The sequence below is a fragment of the Takifugu rubripes genome, chromosome 21 (genome assembly GCF_901000725.2).
Source record: "Takifugu rubripes chromosome 21, fTakRub1.2, whole genome shotgun sequence".
NCBI lineage: Eukaryota > Metazoa > Chordata > Actinopteri > Tetraodontiformes > Tetraodontidae > Takifugu > Takifugu rubripes.
This window is the reverse complement of record NC_042305.1, coordinates 1,945,184-1,963,776: the sequence shown is the minus strand read 5'-3', so window position 1 is coordinate 1,963,776 and position 18,593 is coordinate 1,945,184. Positions and strand designations below refer to the sequence as shown.

At 41.8% G+C, this 18,593-nt stretch overlaps 9 non-coding genes across 9 annotated transcripts; all 9 read right to left on the bottom strand.

The window, feature by feature from the left end:
* Positions 1–108: 108 nt before the first annotated feature.
* LOC115247788 (5S ribosomal RNA) lies at positions 109–227 on the bottom strand. The gene has a single exon (XR_003886886.1). It is a non-coding gene; the product is annotated as a 5S ribosomal RNA (ribosomal RNA).
* A 1,952-nt stretch (positions 228–2,179) lies between these two features.
* LOC115247786 (5S ribosomal RNA) lies at positions 2,180–2,298 on the bottom strand. The gene has a single exon (XR_003886884.1). It is a non-coding gene; the product is annotated as a 5S ribosomal RNA (ribosomal RNA).
* Positions 2,299–4,254: 1,956 nt separating this feature from the next.
* On the bottom strand, positions 4,255–4,373 carry LOC115247785 (5S ribosomal RNA). Its single transcript, XR_003886883.1, has one exon. It is a non-coding gene; the product is annotated as a 5S ribosomal RNA (ribosomal RNA).
* Positions 4,374–6,332: 1,959 nt separating this feature from the next.
* On the bottom strand, positions 6,333–6,451 carry LOC115247784 (5S ribosomal RNA). Its single transcript, XR_003886882.1, has one exon. It is a non-coding gene; the product is annotated as a 5S ribosomal RNA (ribosomal RNA).
* Positions 6,452–8,404: 1,953 nt separating this feature from the next.
* On the bottom strand, positions 8,405–8,523 carry LOC115247783 (5S ribosomal RNA). Its single transcript, XR_003886881.1, has one exon. It is a non-coding gene; the product is annotated as a 5S ribosomal RNA (ribosomal RNA).
* A 1,959-nt stretch (positions 8,524–10,482) lies between these two features.
* LOC115247782 (5S ribosomal RNA) lies at positions 10,483–10,601 on the bottom strand. The gene has a single exon (XR_003886880.1). It is a non-coding gene; the product is annotated as a 5S ribosomal RNA (ribosomal RNA).
* A 1,957-nt stretch (positions 10,602–12,558) lies between these two features.
* LOC115247781 (5S ribosomal RNA) lies at positions 12,559–12,677 on the bottom strand. Its single transcript, XR_003886879.1, has one exon. It is a non-coding gene; the product is annotated as a 5S ribosomal RNA (ribosomal RNA).
* A 1,949-nt stretch (positions 12,678–14,626) lies between these two features.
* On the bottom strand, positions 14,627–14,745 carry LOC115247780 (5S ribosomal RNA). The gene has a single exon (XR_003886878.1). It is a non-coding gene; the product is annotated as a 5S ribosomal RNA (ribosomal RNA).
* Positions 14,746–16,641: 1,896 nt separating this feature from the next.
* LOC115247779 (5S ribosomal RNA) lies at positions 16,642–16,760 on the bottom strand. Its single transcript, XR_003886877.1, has one exon. It is a non-coding gene; the product is annotated as a 5S ribosomal RNA (ribosomal RNA).
* Positions 16,761–18,593: the final 1,833 nt, after the last annotated feature.

Here is an 18,593-nt window from a genome sequence, read left to right as displayed (position 1 = left end):
GCAACATTAAATCTCAATGTTAGAAGTACTTAAGAAGTGAATAACATCTGGCTGGATAATTATCAGGAACAGTGGCGGCCTCTGCTGACCCAGTGGAGGAGTGCAAAAAGCTTACAGCACCTGGTATTCCCAGGCGGTCTCCCATCCAAGTACTAACCAGGCCCGACCCTGCTTAGCTTCCGAGATCGGACGAGATCGGGCGTTCTCAGGGTGGTATGGCCGTAAGCGAGATCAACCGCAAGAAAATGGCCTTTTGAAGTTAATACAACGCAAACTTATTTTCTTGAAACACTTATTCTGGTGGAGGTTGTCCATTTTGCTTTGTCACAGTCCAAACGTCAATGTTGGAGCAGCCTCCAATCCATTCCCCCCAAAAAGAAAAGGCTATATAGCCTATGAGCGTCATATCATCAAATCTGCCTAGAACGGCTCTTGGATGAGAGGTGAAACGTCTTCAAACAAATCAAACAAGATTCAACTCCGATAAATGAAATCAAGTTAAACGCAATGTGCCATGGCCGGGAATCGATCCCGGGCCGGTGCGGGCCAGTCGAGAATTCGCTGTAACAGACAACCTGATTGAAACCTCCTGAAGACCCCAGAGGGAGAGTTCGAATCCCGCTTTGGGCATTATCAAACGGAAGATATTTGATTGAAAAATTCACCATCATAAAAATGTTTAAAGAGCAAAGCAGTGTCTGTGAGGTTTATGAGCCACAAATGCTGCTCTTTTTAGGAGCACAGCAGTCTATTAAACTGTAGTTTGTGTCATAGCATAGTTTTATTGACAAATTCTAAATTGCAAGTCGCAGATATGAACAGGGAAATGCTACGTTATCTGCTTATTCTGTTACAAATATTCTGATGAGATAGGTGGGGAGTTAATTCAGTTGGGGATAGACAGATGGAATATTAGTGTTGTTAGTATGATACTTGAGTTCTTTAGATATTGTTTTCAATTCCGGACTCTGCCGCCTTGAGTTGGCTTTTGCGAAGACAGAAATGTTGACAATAGTGTGGACCAAAGTGGGAAATTCAATTTTATTTAAACACAAACACACGTACACAGACACACACACGCACGGAGTGAGCCGTGCCACTTACGCCGACACGTTTGCATTTCATTTCCATTCCGTTCTGTCTTGGTTTACTCGGTTGAAGCATTTCACACACACCACTTTTTACCATAGCTTCTTATTGGAATACATTGTAGCCGACATGCACGGCATGGCCAACCGGCATTTATGTTACAATTAGTTCCACCCAAGTAAACAACGCGCGTCATATTGCCTCACCGTGTCACCTCCCGTCTGTTTAACGTTGCCCAAAGAATCACACTCACACTATGGCTGTTTAAAAGCATCGAGGTTTATTTGTTTGTCATTTATCAAAAGCACCAATATTTCAATAGCTCACCAGCAGGACATACTTCCTGGTTCGGGGAAACCGATGGACTGCTCAATGATTGTATACATGGAGGGGTTTCGCGAGGTGCTACGGCACAATCTATTTTAGCGGGGGTGTTTTATAAGAGTAAGTTGAACATGTATTTTACTATGCACTGGGTGGTTTTGATGGTGGAAATTTGTTTTGGGCGTTTTACGCATATTTTATATTTTCTGTTCGATTGTTATTTTGAGTTTGTAAATGTATTAGTTAGCGTAATAATTTTGATAATTGGTTTCACCTGTAGGAGGGCTACAGCTATCTAGCCCTGTAGTAGACCCCAGACGGGGTGGGATGTTGAGTTGGTTGGTTGTTATTTTGGAGAAAAAAAGAATTGTTGGAGAAAGAGTCAAAGTTGTGGTGTGTAAAAGTGTGCAGGGTCTGTATGTTATTGTATGGATTCAACCTGGCATCTTCTGACACCACTTTATTTTTGGAAAATAAAAATAAATTTTTGGAGTAAAGAAGCTCCCGTCTCCCTCTGTCTCCTCCACCGCCGATCATCCTTGCCACACACACACACACACTCATAAACATTAAATCTCAAACTATATACATAGTTCAACATTAAATCCCAAACTATGTACAGGAGTTAAATATTAAATCTAAAACGATGTACAATAGTGCAACATTAAATCTCAATGTTAGAAGTACTTAAGAAGTGAATAACATCTGGCTGGATAATTATCAGGAACACTGGCGGCCTCTGCTGACCCAGTGGAGGAGTGCAAAAAGCTTACAGCACCTGGTATTCCCAGGCGGTCTCCCATCCAAGTACTAACCAGGCCCGACCCTGCTTAGCTTCCGAGATCGGACGAGATCGGGCGTTCTCAGGGTGGTATGGCCGTAAGCGAGAGCAGCCGCAAGAAAATGGCCTTTTGAAGTTAATACAACTCAAACTTATTTTCTTGAAACATTTATTCTGGTGGAGGTTGTCCATTTTGCTTTGTCACAGTCCAAACGTCAATGTTGGAGCAGCCTCCAATCCATTCCCCCCAAAAAGAAAAGGCTATATAGCCTATGAGCGTCATATCATCAAATCTGCCTAGAACGGCTCTTGGATGAGAGGTGAAACGTCTTCAAACAAATCAAACAAGATTCAACTCCGATAAATGAAATCAAGTTAAACGCAATGTGCCATGGCCGGGAATCGATCCCGGGCCGGTGCGGGCCAGTCGAGAATCGCTGTAACAGACAACCTGATTGAAACCTCCTGAAGACCCCAGAGGGAGAGTTCGAATCCCGCTTTGGGCATTATCAAACGGAAGATATTTGATTGAAAAATTCACGATCATAAAAATGTTTAAAGAGCAAAGCAGTGTCTGTGAGGTTTATGAGCCACAAATGCTGCTCTTTTTAGGAGCACAGCAGTCTATTAAACTGTAGTTTGTGTCATAGCATAGTTTTATTGACAAATTCTAAATTGCAAGTAGCAGATATGAACAGGGAAATGCTACGTTATCTGCTTATTCTGTTACAAATATTCTGATGAGATAGGTGGGGAGTTAATTCAGTTGGGGATAGACAGATGGAATATTAGTGTTGTTAGTATGATACTTGAGTTCTTTAGATATTGTTTTCAATTCCGGACTCTGCCGCCTTGAGTTGGCTTTTGCGAAGACAGAAATGTTGACAATAGTGTGGACCAAGGTGGGAAATTCAATTTTATTTAAACACAAACACACGTACACAGACACACACACGCACGGAGTGAGCCGTGCCACTTACGCCGACACGTTTGCATTTCATTTCCATTCCGTTCTGTCTTGGTTTACTCGGTTGAAGCATTTCACACACACCACTTTTTACCATAGCTTCTTATTGGAATACATTGTAGCCGACATGCACGGCATGGCCAACCGGCATTTATGTTACAATTAGTTCCACCCAAGTAAACAACGCGCGTCATATTGCCTCACCGTGTCACCTCCCGTCTGTTTAACGTTGCCCAAAGAATCACACTCACACTATGGCTGTTTAAAAGCATCGAGGTTTATTTGTTTGTCATTTATCAAAAGCACCAATATTTCAATAGCTCACCAGCAGGACATACTTCCTGGTTCGGGGAAACCGATGGACTGCTCAATGATTGTATACATGGAGGGGTTTCGCGAGGTGCTACGGCACAATCTATTTTAGCGGGGGTGTTTTATAAGAGTAAGTTGAACATGTATTTTACTATGCACTGGGTGGTTTTGATGGTGGAAATTTGTTTTGGGCGTTTTACGCATATTTTATATTTTCTGTTCATTGTTATTTTGAGTTTGTAAATGTATTAGTTAGCGTAATAATTTTGATAATTGGTTTCACCTGTAGGAGGGCTACAGCTATATAAGCCCTGTAGTAGACCCCAGACGGGGTGGGATGTTGAGTTGGTTGGTTGTTATTTTGGAGAAAAAAAGAATTGTTGGAGAAAGAGTCAAAGTTGTGGTGTGTAAAAGTGTGCAGGGTCTGTATGTTATTGTATGGATTCAACCTGGCATCTTCTGACACCACTTTATTTTTGGAAAATAAAAATAAATTTTTGGAGTAAAGAAGCTCCCGTCTCCCTCTGTCTCCTCCACCGCCGATCATCCTTGCGACACACACACACACACACACTCATAAAACATTAAATCTCAAACTATATACATAGTTCAACATTAAATCCCAAACTATGTACAGGAGTTAAATATTAAATCTAAAACGATGTACAATAGTGCAACATTAAATCTCAATGTTAGAAGTACTTAAGAAGTGAATAACATCTGGCTGGATAATTATCAGGAACACTGGCGGCCTCTGCTGACCCAGTGGAGGAGTGCAAAAAGCTTACAGCACCTGGTATTCCCAGGCGGTCTCCCATCCAAGTACTAACCAGGCCCGACCCTGCTTAGCTTCCGAGATCGGACGAGATCGGGCGTTCTCAGGGTGGTATGGCCGTAAGCGAGAGCAGCCGCAAGAAAATGGCCTTTTGAAGTTAATACAACGCAAACTTATTTTCTTGAAACACTTATTCTGGTGGAGGTTGTCCATTTTGCTTTGTCACAGTCCAAACGTCAATGTTGGAGCAGCCTCCAATCCATTCCCCCCCAAAAGAAAAGGCTATATAGCCTATGAGCGTCATATCATCAAATCTGCCTAGAACGGCTCTTGGATGAGAGGTGAAACGTCTTCAAACAAATCAAACAAGATTCAACTCCGATAAATGAAATCAAGTTAAACGCAATGTGCCATGGCCGGGAATCGATCCCGGGCCGGTGCGGGCCAGTCGAGAATTGCTGTAACAGACAACCTGATTGAAACCTCCTGAAGACCCCAGAGGGAGAGTTCGAATCCCGCTTTGGGCATTATCAAACGGAAGATATTTGATTGAAAAATTCACGATCATAAAAATGTTTAAAGAGCAAAGCAGTGTCTGTGAGGTTTATGAGCCACAAATGCTGCTCTTTTTAGGAGCACAGCAGTCTATTAAACTGTAGTTTGTGTCATAGCATAGTTTTATTGACAAATTCTAAATTGCAAGTAGCAGATATGAACAGGGAAATGCTACGTTATCTGCTTATTCTGTTACAAATATTCTGATGAGATAGGTGGGGAGTTAATTCAGTTGGGGATAGACAGATGGAATATTAGTGTTGTTAGTATGATACTTGAGTTCTTTAGATATTGTTTTCAATTCCGGACTCTGCCGCCTTGAGTTGGCTTTTGCGAAGACAGAAATGTTGACAATAGTGTGGACCAAAGTGGGAAATTCAATTTTATTTAAACACAAACACACGTACACAGACACACACACGCACGGAGTGAGCCGTGCCACTTACGCCGACACGTTTGCATTTCATTTCCATTCCGTTCTGTCTTGGTTTACTCGGTTGAAGCATTTCACACACACCACTTTTTACCATAGCTTCTTATTGGAATACATTGTAGCCGACATGCACGGCATGGCCAACCGGCATTTATGTTACAATTATTTCCACCCAAGTAAACAACGCGCGTCATATTGCCTCACCGTGTCACCTCCCGTCTGTTTAACGTTGCCCAAAGAATCACACTCACACTATGGCTGTTTAAAAGCATCGAGGTTTATTTGTTTGTCATTTATCAAAAGCACCAATATTTCAATAGCTCACCAGCAGGACATACTTCCTGGTTCGGGGAAACCGATGGACTGCTCAATGATTGTATACATGGAGGGGTTTCGCGAGGTGCTACGGCACAATCTATTTTAGCGGGGGTGTTTTATAAGAGTAAGTTGAACATGTATTTTACTATGCACTGGGTGGTTTTGATGGTGGAAATTTGTTTTGGGCGTTTTACGCATATTTTATATTTTCTGTTCGGTTGTTATTTTGAGTTTGTAAATGTATTAGTTAGCGTAATAATTTTGATAATTGGTTTCACCTGTAGGAGGGCTACAGCTATATAAGCCCTGTAGTAGACCCCAGACGGGGTGGGATGTTGAGTTGGTTGGTTGTTATTTTGGAGAAAAAAAGAATTGTTGGAGAAAGAGTCAAAGTTGTGGTGTGTAAAAGTGTGCAGGGTCTGTATGTTATTGTATGGATTCAACCTGGCATCTTCTGACACCACTTTATTTTTGGAAAATAAAAATAAATTTTTGGAGTAAAGAAGCTCCCGTCTCCCTCTGTCTCCTCCACCGCCGATCATCCTTGCCACACACACACACACACACACACTCATAAAACATTAAATCTCAAACTATATACATAGTTCAACATTAAATCCCAAACTATGTACAGGAGTTAAATATTAAATCTAAAACGATGTACAATAGTGCAACATTAAATCTCAATGTTAGAAGTACTTAAGAAGTGAATAACATCTGGCTGGATAATTATCAGGAACACTGGCGGCCTCTGCTGACCCAGTGGAGGAGTGCAAAAAGCTTACAGCACCTGGTATTCCCAGGCGGTCTCCCATCCAAGTACTAACCAGGCCCGACCCTGCTTAGCTTCCGAGATCGGACGAGATCGGGCGTTCTCAGGGTGGTATGGCCGTAAGCGAAAGCAGCTGCAAGAAAATGGCCTTTTGAAGTTAATACAACTCAAACTTATTTTCTTGAAACATTTATTCTGGTGGAGGTTGTCCATTTTGCTTTGTCACAGTCCAAACGTCAATGTTGGAGCAGCCTCCAATCCATTCCCCCCAAAAAGAAAAGGCTATATAGCCTATGAGCGTCATATCATCAAATCTGCCTAGAACGGATCTTGGATGAGAGGTGAAACGTCTTCAAACAAATCAAACAAGATTCAACTCCGATAAATGAAATCAAGTTAAACGCAATGTGCCATGGCCGGGAATCGATCCCGGGCCGGTGCGGGCCAGTCGAGATCGCTGTAACAGACAACCTGATTGAAACCTCCTGAAGACCCCAGAGGGAGAGTTCGAATCCCGCTTTGGGCATTATCAAACGGAAGATATTTGATTGAAAAATTCACGATCATAAAAATGTTTAAAGAGCAAAGCAGTGTCTGTGAGGTTTATGAGCCACAAATGCTGCTCTTTTAGGAGCACAGCAGTCTATTAAACTGTAGTTTGTGTCATAGCATAGTTTTATTGACAAATTCTAAATTGCAAGTAGCAGATATGAACAGGGAAATGCTACGTTATCTGCTTATTCTGTTACAAATATTCTGATGAGATAGGTGGGGAGTTAATTCAGTTGGGGATAGACAGATGGAATATTAGTGTTGTTAGTATGATACTTGAGTTCTTTAGATATTGTTTTCATTTCCGGACTCTGCCGCCTTGAGTTGGCTTTTGCGAAGACAGAAATGTTGCCAATAGTGTGGACCAAAGTGGGAAATTCAATTTTATTTAAACACAAACACACGTACACAGACACACACACGCACGGAGTGAGCCGTGCCACTTACGCCGACACGTTTGCATTTCATTTCCATTCCGTTCTGTCTTGGTTTACTCGGTTGAAGCATTTCACACACACCACTTTTTACCATAGCTTCTTATTGGAATACATTGTAGCCGACATGCACGGCATGGCCAACCGGCATTTATGTTACAATTAGTTCCACCCAAGTAAACAACGCGCGTCATATTGCCTCACCGTGTCACCTCCCGTCTGTTTAACGTTGCCCAAAGAATCACACTCACACTATGGCTGTTTAAAAGCATCGAGGTTTATTTGTTTGTCATTTATCAAAAGCACCAATATTTCAATAGCTCACCAGCAGGACATACTTCCTGGTTCGGGGAAACCGATGGACTGCTCAATGATTGTATACATGGAGGGGTTTCGCGAGGTGCTACGGCACAATCTATTTTAGCGGGGGTGTTTTATAAGAGTAAGATGAACATGTATTTTACTATGCACTGGGTGGTTTTGATGGTGGAAATTAGTTTTGGGCGTTTTACGCATATTTTATATTTTCTGTTCGATTGTTATTTTGAGTTTGTAAATGTATTAGTTAGCGTAATAATTTTGATAATTGGTTTCACCTGTAGGAGGGCTACAGCTATATTAGCCCTGTAGTAGACCCAAGACGGGGTGGGATGTTGAGTTGGTTGGTTGTTATTTTGGAGAAAAAAAGAATTGTTGGAGAAAGAGTCAAAGTTGTGGTGTGTAAAAGTGTGCAGGGTCTGTATGTTATTGTATGGATTCAACCTGGCATCTTCTGACACCACTTTATTTTTGGAAAATAAAAATAAATTTTTGGAGTAAAGAAGCTCCCGTCTCCCTCTGTCTCCTCCACCGCCGATCATCCTTGCGACACACACACACACACACTCATAAAACATTAAATCTCAAACTATATACATAGTTCAACATTAAATCCCAAACTATGTACAGGAGTTAAATATTAAATCTAAAACGATGTACAATAGTGCAACATTAAATCTCAATGTTAGAAGTACTTAAGAAGTGAATAACATCTGGCTGGATAATTATCAGGAACACTGGCGGCCTCTGCTGACCCAGTGGAGGAGTGCAAAAAGCTTACAGCACCTGGTATTCCCAGGCGGTCTCCCATCCAAGTACTAACCAGGCCCGACCCTGCTTAGCTTCCGAGATCGGACGAGATCGGGCGTTCTCAGGGTGGTATGGCCGTAAGCGAGATCAGCCGCAAGAAAATGGCCTTTTGAAGTTAATACAACGCAAACTTATTTTCTTGAAACACTTATTCTGGTGGAGGTTGTCCATTTTGCTTTGTCACAGTCCAAACGTCAATGCTGGAGCAGCCTCCAATCCATTCCCCCCCAAAAGAAAAGGCTATATAGCCTATGAGCGTCATATCATCAAATCTGCCTAGAACGGCTCTTGGATGAGAGGTGAAACGTCTTCAAACAAATCAAACAAGATTCAACTCCGATAAATGAAATCAAGTTAAACGCAATGTGCCATGGCCGGGAATCGATCCCGGGCCGGTGCGGGCCAGTCGAGAATCGCTGTAACAGACAACCTGATTGAAACCTCCTGAAGACCCCAGAGGGAGAGTTCGAATCCCGCTTTGGGCATTATCAAACGGAAGATATTTGATTGAAAAATTCACCATCATAAAAATGTTTAAAGAGCAAAGCAGTGTCTGTGAGGTTTATGAGCCACAAATGCTGCTCTTTTTAGGAGCACAGCAGTCTATTAAACTGTAGTTTGTGTCATAGCATAGTTTTATTGACAAATTCTAAATTGCAAGTAGCAGATATGAACAGGGAAATGCTACGTTATCTGCTTATTCTGTTACAAATATTCTGATGAGATAGGTGGGGAGTTAATTCAGTTGGGGATAGACAGACGGAATATTAGTGTTGTTAGTATGATACTTGAGTTCTTTAGATATTGTTTTCAATTCCGGACTCTGCCGCCTTGAGTTGGCTTTTGCGAAGACAGAAATGTTGACAATAGTGTGGACCAAAGTGGGAAATTCAATTTTATTTAAACACAAACACACGTACACAGACACACACACGCACGGAGTGAGCCGTGCCACTTACGCCGACACGTTTGCATTTCATTTCCATTCCGTTCTGTCTTGGTTTACTCGGTTGAAGCATTTCACACACACCACTTTTTACCATAGCTTCTTATTGGAATACATTGTAGCCGACATGCACGGCATGGCCAACCGGCATTTATGTTACAATTATTTCCACCCAAGTAAACAACGCGCGTCATATTGCCTCACCGTGTCACCTCCCGTCTGTTTAACGTTGCCCAAAGAATCACACTCACGCTATGGCTGTTTAAAAGCATCGAGGTTTATTTGTTTGTCATTTATCAAAAGCACCAATATTTCAATAGCTCACCAGCAGGACATACTTCCTGGTTCGGGGAAACCGATGGACTGCTCAATGATTGTATACATGGAGGGGTTTCGCGAGGTGCTACGGCACAATCTATTTTAGAGGGGGTGTTTTAGAAGAGTAAGTTGAACATGTATTTTACTATGCACTGGGTGGTTTTGATGGTGGAAATTTGTTTTGGGCGTTTTACGCATATTTTATATTTTCTGTTCGATTGTTATTTTGAGTTTGTAAATGTATTAGTTAGCGTAATAATTTTGATAATTGGTTTCACCTGTAGGAGGGCTACAGCTATATTAGCCCTGTAGTAGACCCCAGACGGGGTGGGATGTTGAGTTGGTTGGTTGTTATTTTGGAGAAAAAAAGAATTGTTGGAGAAAGAGTCAAAGTTGTGGTGTGTAAAAGTGTGCAGGGTCTGTATGTTATTGTATGGATTCAACCTGGCATCTTCTGACACCACTTTATTTTTGGAAAATAAAAATAAATTTTTGGAGTAAAGAAGCTCCCGTCTCCCTCTGTCTCCTCCACCGCCGATCATCCTTGCGACACACACACACACACACACACTCATAAAACATTAAATCTCAAACTATATACATAGTTCAACATTAAATCCCAAACTATGTACAGGAGTTAAATATTAAATCTAAAACGATGTACAATAGTGCAACATTAAATCTCAATGTTAGAAGTACTTAAGAAGTGAATTACATCTGGCTGGATAATTATCAGGAACACTGGCGGCCTCTGCTGACCCAGTGGAGGAGTGCAAAAAGCTTACAGCACCTGGTATTCCCAGGCGGTCTCCCATCCAAGTACTAACCAGGCCCGACCCTGCTTAGCTTCCGAGATCGGACGAGATCGGGCGTTCTCAGGGTGGTATGGCCGTAAGCGAGAGCAGCCGCAAGAAAATGGCCTTTTGAAGTTAATACAACTCAAACTTATTTTCTTGAAACACTTATTCTGGTGGAGGTTGTCCATTTTGCTTTGTCACAGTCCAAACGTCAATGTTGGAGCAGCCTCCAATCCATTCCCCCCAAAAAGAAAAGGCTATATAGCCTATGAGCGTCATATCATCAAATCTGCCTAGAACGGCTCTTGGATGAGAGGTGAAACGTCTTCAAACAAATCAAACAAGATTCAACTCCGATAAATGAAATCAAGTTAAACGCAATGTGCCATGGCCGGGAATCGATCCCGGGCCGGTGCGGGCCAGTCGAGAATCGCTGTAACAGACAACCTGATTGAAACCTCCTGAAGACCCCAGAGGGAGAGTTCGAATCCCGCTTTGGGCATTATCAAACGGAAGATATTTGATTGAAAAATTCACCGATCATAAAAATGTTTAAAGAGCAAAGCAGTGTCTGTGAGGTTTATGAGCCACAAATGCTGCTCTTTTAGGAGCACAGCAGTCTATTAAACTGTAGTTTGTGTCATAGCATAGTTTTATTGACAAATTCTAAATTGCAAGTCGCAGATATGAACAGGGAAATGCTACGTTATCTGCTTATTCTGTTACAAATAATCTGATGAGATAGGTGGGGAGTTAATTCAGTTGGGGATAGACAGATGGAATATTAGTGTTGTTAGTATGATACTTGAGTTCTTTAGATATTGTTTTCAATTCCGGACTCTGCCGCCTTGAGTTGGCTTTTGCGAAGACAGAAATGTTGACAATAGTGTGGACCAAAGTGGGAAATTCAATTTTATTTAAACACAAACACACGTACACAGACACACACACGCACGGAGTGAGCCGTGCCACTTACGCCGACACGTTTGCATTTCATTTCCATTCCGTTCTGTCTTGGTTTACTCGGTTGAAGCATTTCACACACACCACTTTTTACCATAGCTTCTTATTGGAATACATTGTAGCCGACATGCACGGCATGGCCAACCGGCATTTATGTTCCAATTAGTTCCACCCAAGTAAACAACGCGCGTCATATTGCCTCACCGTGTCACCTCCCGTCTGTTTAACGTTGCCCAAAGAATCACACTCACACTATGGCTGTTTAAAAGCATCGAGGTTTATTTGTTTGTCATTTATCAAAAGCACCAATATTTCAATAGCTCACCAGCAGGACATACTTCCTGGTTCGGGGAAACCGATGGACTGCTCAATGATTGTATACATGGAGGGGTTTCGCGAGGTGCTACGGCACAATCTATTTTAGCGGGGGTGTTTTATAAGAGTAAGATGAACATGTATTTTACTATGCACTGGGTGGTTTTGATGGTGGAAATTAGTTTTGGGCGTTTTACGCATATTTTATATTTTCTGTTCGATTGTTATTTTGAGTTTGTAAATGTATTAGTTAGCGTAATAATTTTGATAATTGGTTTCACCTGTAGGAGGGCTACAGCTATATTAGCCCTGTAGTAGACCCAAGACGGGGTGGGATGTTGAGTTGGTTGGTTGTTATTTTGGAGAAAAAAAGAATTGTTGGAGAAAGAGTCAAAGTTGTGGTGTGTAAAAGTGTGCAGGGTCTGTATGTTATTGTATGGATTCAACCTGGCATCTTCTGACACCACTTTATTTTTGGAAAATAAAAATAAATTTTTGGAGTAAAGAAGCTCCCGTCTCCCTCTGTCTCCTCCACCGCCGATCATCCTTGCCACACACACACACACACACACTCGTAAAACATTAAATCTCAAACTATATACATAGTTCAACATTAAATCCCAAACTATGTACAGGAGTTAAATATTAAATCTAAAACGATGTACAATAGTGCAACATTAAATCTCAATGTTAGAAGTACTTAAGAAGTGAACAACATCTGGCTGGATAATTATCAGGAACACTGGCGGCCTCTGCTGACCCAGTGGAGGAGTGCAAAAAGCTTACAGCACCTGGTATTCCCAGGCGGTCTCCCATCCAAGTACTAACCAGGCCCGACCCTGCTTAGCTTCCGAGATCGGACGAGATCGGGCGTTCTCAGGGTGGTATGGCCGTAAGCGAGAGCAGCCGCAAGAAAATGGCCTTTTGAAGTTAATACAACTCAAACTTATTTTCTTGAAACACTTATTCTGGTGGAGGTTGTCCATTTTGCTTTGTCACAGTCCAAACGTCAATGTTGGAGCAGCCTCCAATCCATTCCCCCCAAAAAGAAAAGGCTATATAGCCTATGAGCGTCATATCATCAAATCTGCCTAGAACGGCTCTTGGATGAGAGGTGAAACGTCTTCAAAAAAAATCAAACAAGATTCAACTCCGATAAATGAAATCAAGTTAAACGCAATGTGCCATGGCCGGGAATCGATCCCGGGCCGGTGCGGGCCAGTCGAGAATCGCTGTAACAGACAACCTGATTGAAACCTCCTGAAGACCCCAGAGGGAGAGTTCGAATCCCGCTTTGGGCATTATCAAACGGAAGATATTTGATTGAAAAATTCACCATCATAAAAATGTTTAAAGAGCAAAGCAGTGTCTGTGAGGTTTATGAGCCACAAATGCTGCTCTTTTAGGAGCACAGCAGTCTATTAAACTGTAGTTTGTGTCATAGCATAGTTTTATTGACAAATTCTAAATTGCAAGTAGCAGATATGAACAGGGAAATGCTACGTTATCTGCTTATTCTGTTACAAATATTCTGATGAGATAGGTGGGGAGTTAATTCAGTTGGGGATAGACAGATGGAATATTAGTGTTGTTAGTATGATACTTGAGTTCTTTAGATATTGTTTTCAATTCCGGACTCTGCCGCCTTGAGTTGGCTTTTGCGAAGACAGAAATGTTGACAATAGTGTGACCAAAGTGGGAAATTCAATTTTATTTAAACACAAGTACACAGACACACACACGCACGGAGTGAGCCGTGCCACTTACGCCGACACGTTTGCATTTCATTTCCATTCCGTTCTGTCTTGGTTTACTCGGTTGAAGCATTTCACACACACCACTTTTTGCCATAGCTTCTTATTGGAATACATTGTAGCCGACATGCACGGCATGGCCAACCGGCATTTATGTTACAATTAGTTCCACCCAAGTAAACAACGCGCGTCATATTGCCTCACCGTGTCACCTCCCGTCTGTTTAACGTTGCCCAAAGAATCACACTCACACTATGGCTGTTTAAAAGCATCGAGGTTTATTTGTTTGTCATTTATCAAAAGCACCAATATTTCAATAGCTCACCAGCAGGACATACTTCCTGGTTCGGGGAAACCGATGGACTGCTCAATGATTGTATACATGGAGGGGTTTCGCGAGGTGCTACGGCACAATCTATTTTAGCGGGGGTGTTTTATAAGAGTAAGTTGAACATGTATTTTACTATGCACTGGGTGGTTTTGATGGTGGACATTTGTTTTGGGCGTTTTACGCATATTTTATATTTTCTGTTCGGATTGTTATTTTGAGTTTGTAAATGTATTAGTTAGCGTAATAATTTTGATAATTGGTTTCACCTGTAGGAGGGCTACAGCTATATTAGCCCTGTAGTAGACCCCAGACGGGGTGGGATGTTGAGTTGGTTGGTTGTTATTTTGGAGAAAAAAAGAATTGTTGGAGAAAGAGTCAAAGTTGTGGTGTGTAAAAGTGTGCAGGGTCTGTATGTTATTGTATGGATTCAACCTGGCATCTTCTGACACCACTTTATTTTTGGAAAATAAAAATAAATTTTTGGAGTAAAGAAGCTCCCGTCTCCCTCTGTCTCCTCCACCGCCGATCATCCTTGCCACACACACACACACACACTCATAAAACATTAAATCTCAAACTATATACATAGTTCAACATTAAATCCCAAACTATGTACAGGAGTTAAATATTAAATCTAAAACGATGTACAATAGTGCAACATTAAATCTCAATGTTAGAAGTACTTAAGAAGTGAATAACATCTGGCTGGATAATTATCAGGAACACTGGCGGCCTCTGCTGACCCAGTGGAGGAGTGCAAAAAGCTTACAGCACCTGGTATTCCCAGGCGGTCTCCCATCCAAGTACTAACCAGGCCCGACCCTGCTTAGCTTCCGAGATCGGACGAGATCGGGCGTTCTCAGGGTGGTATGGCCGTAAGCGAGAGCAGCCGCAAGAAAATGGCCTTTTGAAGTTAATACAACTCAAACTTATTTTCTTGAAACACTTTATTCTGGTGGAGGTTGTCCATTTTGCTTTGTCACAGTCCAAACCTCAATGTTGGAGCAGCCTCCCATCCATTCCCCCCAAAAAGAAAAGGCTATAGAGCCTATGAGCGTCATATCATCAAATCTGCCTAGAACGGCTCTTGGATGAGAGGTGAAACGTCTTCAAACAAATCAAACAAGATTCAACTCCGATAAATGAAATCAAGTTAAACGCAATGTGCCATGGCCGGGAATTGATCCCAGGCCGGTGCTGGCCAGTCGAGAATTGCTGTAACAGACAACCTGATTGAAACCTCCTGAAGACCCCAGAGGGAGAGTTCGAATCCCGCTTTGGGCATTATCAAACGGAAGATATTTGATTGAAAAATTCACCATCATAAAAATGTTTAAAGAGCAAAGCAGTGTCTGTGAGGTTTATGAGCCACAAATGCTGCTCTTTTTAGGAGCACAGCCGTCTATTAAACTGTAGTTTGTGTCATAGCATAGTTTTATTGACAAATTCTAAATTGCAAGTAGCAGATATGAACAGGGAAATGCTACGTTATCTGCTTATTCTGTTACAAATATTCTGATGAGATAGGTGGGGAGTTAATTCAGTTGGGGAGAGACAGATGGAATATTAGTGTTGTTAGTATGATACTTGAGTTCTTTAGATATTGTTTTCAATTCCGGACTCTGCCGCCTTGAGTTGGCTTTTGCGAAGACAGAAATGTTGACAATAGTGTGGACCAAAGTGGGAAATTCAATTTTATTTAAACACAAACACACGTACACAGACACACACGCACGGAGTGAGCCGTGCCACTTACGCCGACACGTTTGCATTTCATTTCCATTCCGTTCTGTCTTGGTTTACTCGGTTGAAGCATTTCACACACACCACTTTTTACCATAGCTTCTTATTGGAATACATTGTAGCCGACATGCACGGCATGGCCAACCGGCATTTATGTTACAATTAGTTCCACCCAAGTAAACAACGCGCGTCATATTGCCTCACCGTGTCACCTCCCGTCTGTTTAACGTTGCCCAAAGAATCACACTCACACTATGGCTGTTTAAAAGCATCGAGGTTTATTTGTTTGTCATTTATCAAAAGCACCAATATTTCAATAGCTCACCAGCAGGACATACTTCCTGGTTCGGGGAAACCGATGGACTGCTCAATGATTGTATACATGGAGGGGTTTCGCGAGGTGCTACGGCACAATCTATTTTAGCGGGGGTGTTTTATAAGAGTAAGTTGAACATGTATTTTACTATGCACTGGGTGGTTTTGATGGTGGAAATTTGTTTTGGGCGTTTTACGCATATTTTATATTTTCTGTTCGGATTGTTATTTTGAGTTTGTAAATGTATTAGTTAGCGTAATAATTTTGATAATTGTTTTCACCTGTAGGAGGGCTACAGCTATAGAAGCCCTGGAGTAGACCCCAGACGGGGTGGGATGTTGAGTTGGTTGGTTGTTATTTTGGAGAAAAAAAGAATTGTTGGAGAAAGAGTCAAAGTTGTGGTGTGTAAAAGTGTGCAGGGTCTGTATGTTATTGTATGGATTCAACCTGGCATCTTCTGACACCACTTTATTTTTGGAAAATAAAAATAAATTTTTGGAGTAAAGAAGCTCCCGTCTCCCTCTGTCTCCTCCACCGCCGATCATCCTTGCGACACACACACACACACACACACTCATAAAATATTAAATCTAAAACGATGTACAATAGTGCAACATTAAATCTCAATGTTAGAAGTACTTAAGAAGTGAATAACATCTGGCTGGATAATTATCAGGAACACTGGCGGCCTCTGCTGACCCAGTGGAGGAGTGCAAAAAGCTTACAGCACCTGGTATTCCCAGGCGGTCTCCCATCCAAGTACTAACCAGGCCCGACCCTGCTTAGCTTCCGAGATCGGACGAGATCGGGCGTTCTCAGGGTGGTATGGCCGTAAGCGAGAGCAGCCGCAAGAAAATGGCCTTTTGAAGTTAATACAACTCAAACTTATTTTCTTGAAACATTTATTCTGGTGGAGGTTGTCCATTTTGCTTTGTCACAGTCCAAACGTCAATGTTGGAGCAGCCTCCAATCCATTCCCCCCAAAAAGAAAAGGCTATATAGCCTATGAGCGTCATATCATCAAATCTGCCTAGAACGGATCTTGGATGAGAGGTGAAACGTCTTCAAACAAATCAAACAAGATTCAACTCCGATAAATGAAATCAAGTTAAACGCAATGTGCCATGGCCGGGAATCGATCCCGGGCCGGTGCGGGCCAGTCGAGAATTGCTGTAACAGACAACCTGATTGAAACCTCCTGAAGACCCCAGAGGGAGAGTTCGAATCCCGCTTTGGGCATTATCAAACGGAAGATATTTGATTGAAAAATTCACGATCATAAAAATGTTTAAAGAGCAAAGCAGTGTCTGTGAGGTTTATGAGCCACAAATGCTGCTCTTTTAGGAGCACAGCAGTCTATTAAACTGTAGTTTGTGTCATAGCATAGTTTTATTGACAAATTCTAAATTGCAAGTCGCAGATATGAACAGGGAAATGCTACGTTATCTGCTTATTCTGTTACAAATATTCTGATGAGATAGGTGGGGAGTTAATTCAGTTGGGGATAGACAGATGGAATATTAGTGTTGTTAGGATGATACTTGAGTTCTTTAGATATTGTTTTCAATTCCGGACTCTGCCGCCTTGAGTTGGCTTTTGCGAAGACAGAAATGTTGACAATAGTGTGGACCAAAGTGGGAAATTCAATTTTATTTAAACACAAACACACGTACACAGACACACACACGCACGGAGTGAGCCGTGCCACTTACGCCGACACGTTTGCATTTCATTTCCATTCCGTTCTGTCTTGGTTTACTCGGTTGAAGCATTTCACACACACCACTTTTTACCATAGCTTCTTATTGGAATACATTGTAGCCGACATGCACGGCATGGCCAACCGGCATTTATGTTCCAATTAGTTCCACCCAAGTAAACAACGCGCGTCATATTGCCTCACCGTGTCACCTCCCGTCTGTTTAACGTTGCCCAAAGAATCACACTCACACTATGGCTGTTTAAAAGCATCGAGGTTTATTTGTTTGTCATTTATCAAAAGCACCAATATTTCAATAGCTCACCAGCAGGACATACTTCCTGGTTCGGGGAAACCGATGGACTGCTCAATGATTGTATACATGGAGGGGTTTCGCGAGGTGCTACGGCACAATCTATTTTAGCGGGGGTGTTTTATAAGAGTAAGTTGAACATGTATTTTACTATGCACTGGGTGGTTTTGATGGTGGAAATTTGTTTTGGGCGTTTTACGCATATTTTATATTTTCTGTTCGGATTGTTATTTTGAGTTTGTAAATGTATTAGTTAGCGTAATAATTTTGATAATTGGTTTCACCTGTAGGAGGGCTACAGCTATATTAGCCCTGTAGTAGACCCCAGACGGGGTGGGATGTTGAGTTGGTTGGTTGTTATTTTGGAGAAAAAAAGAATTGTTGGAGAAAGAGTCAAAGTTGTGGTGTGTAAAAGTGTGCAGGGTCTGTATGTTATTGTATGGATTCAACCTGGCATCTTCTGACACCACTTTATTTTTGGAAAATAAAAATAAATTTTTGGAGTAAAGAAGCTCCCGTCTCCCTCTGTCTCCTCCACCGCCGATCATCCTTGCCACACACACACACACACACACTCATAAAACATTAAATCTCAAACTATATACATAGTTCAACATTAAATCCCAAACTATGTACAGGAGTTAAATATTAAATCTAA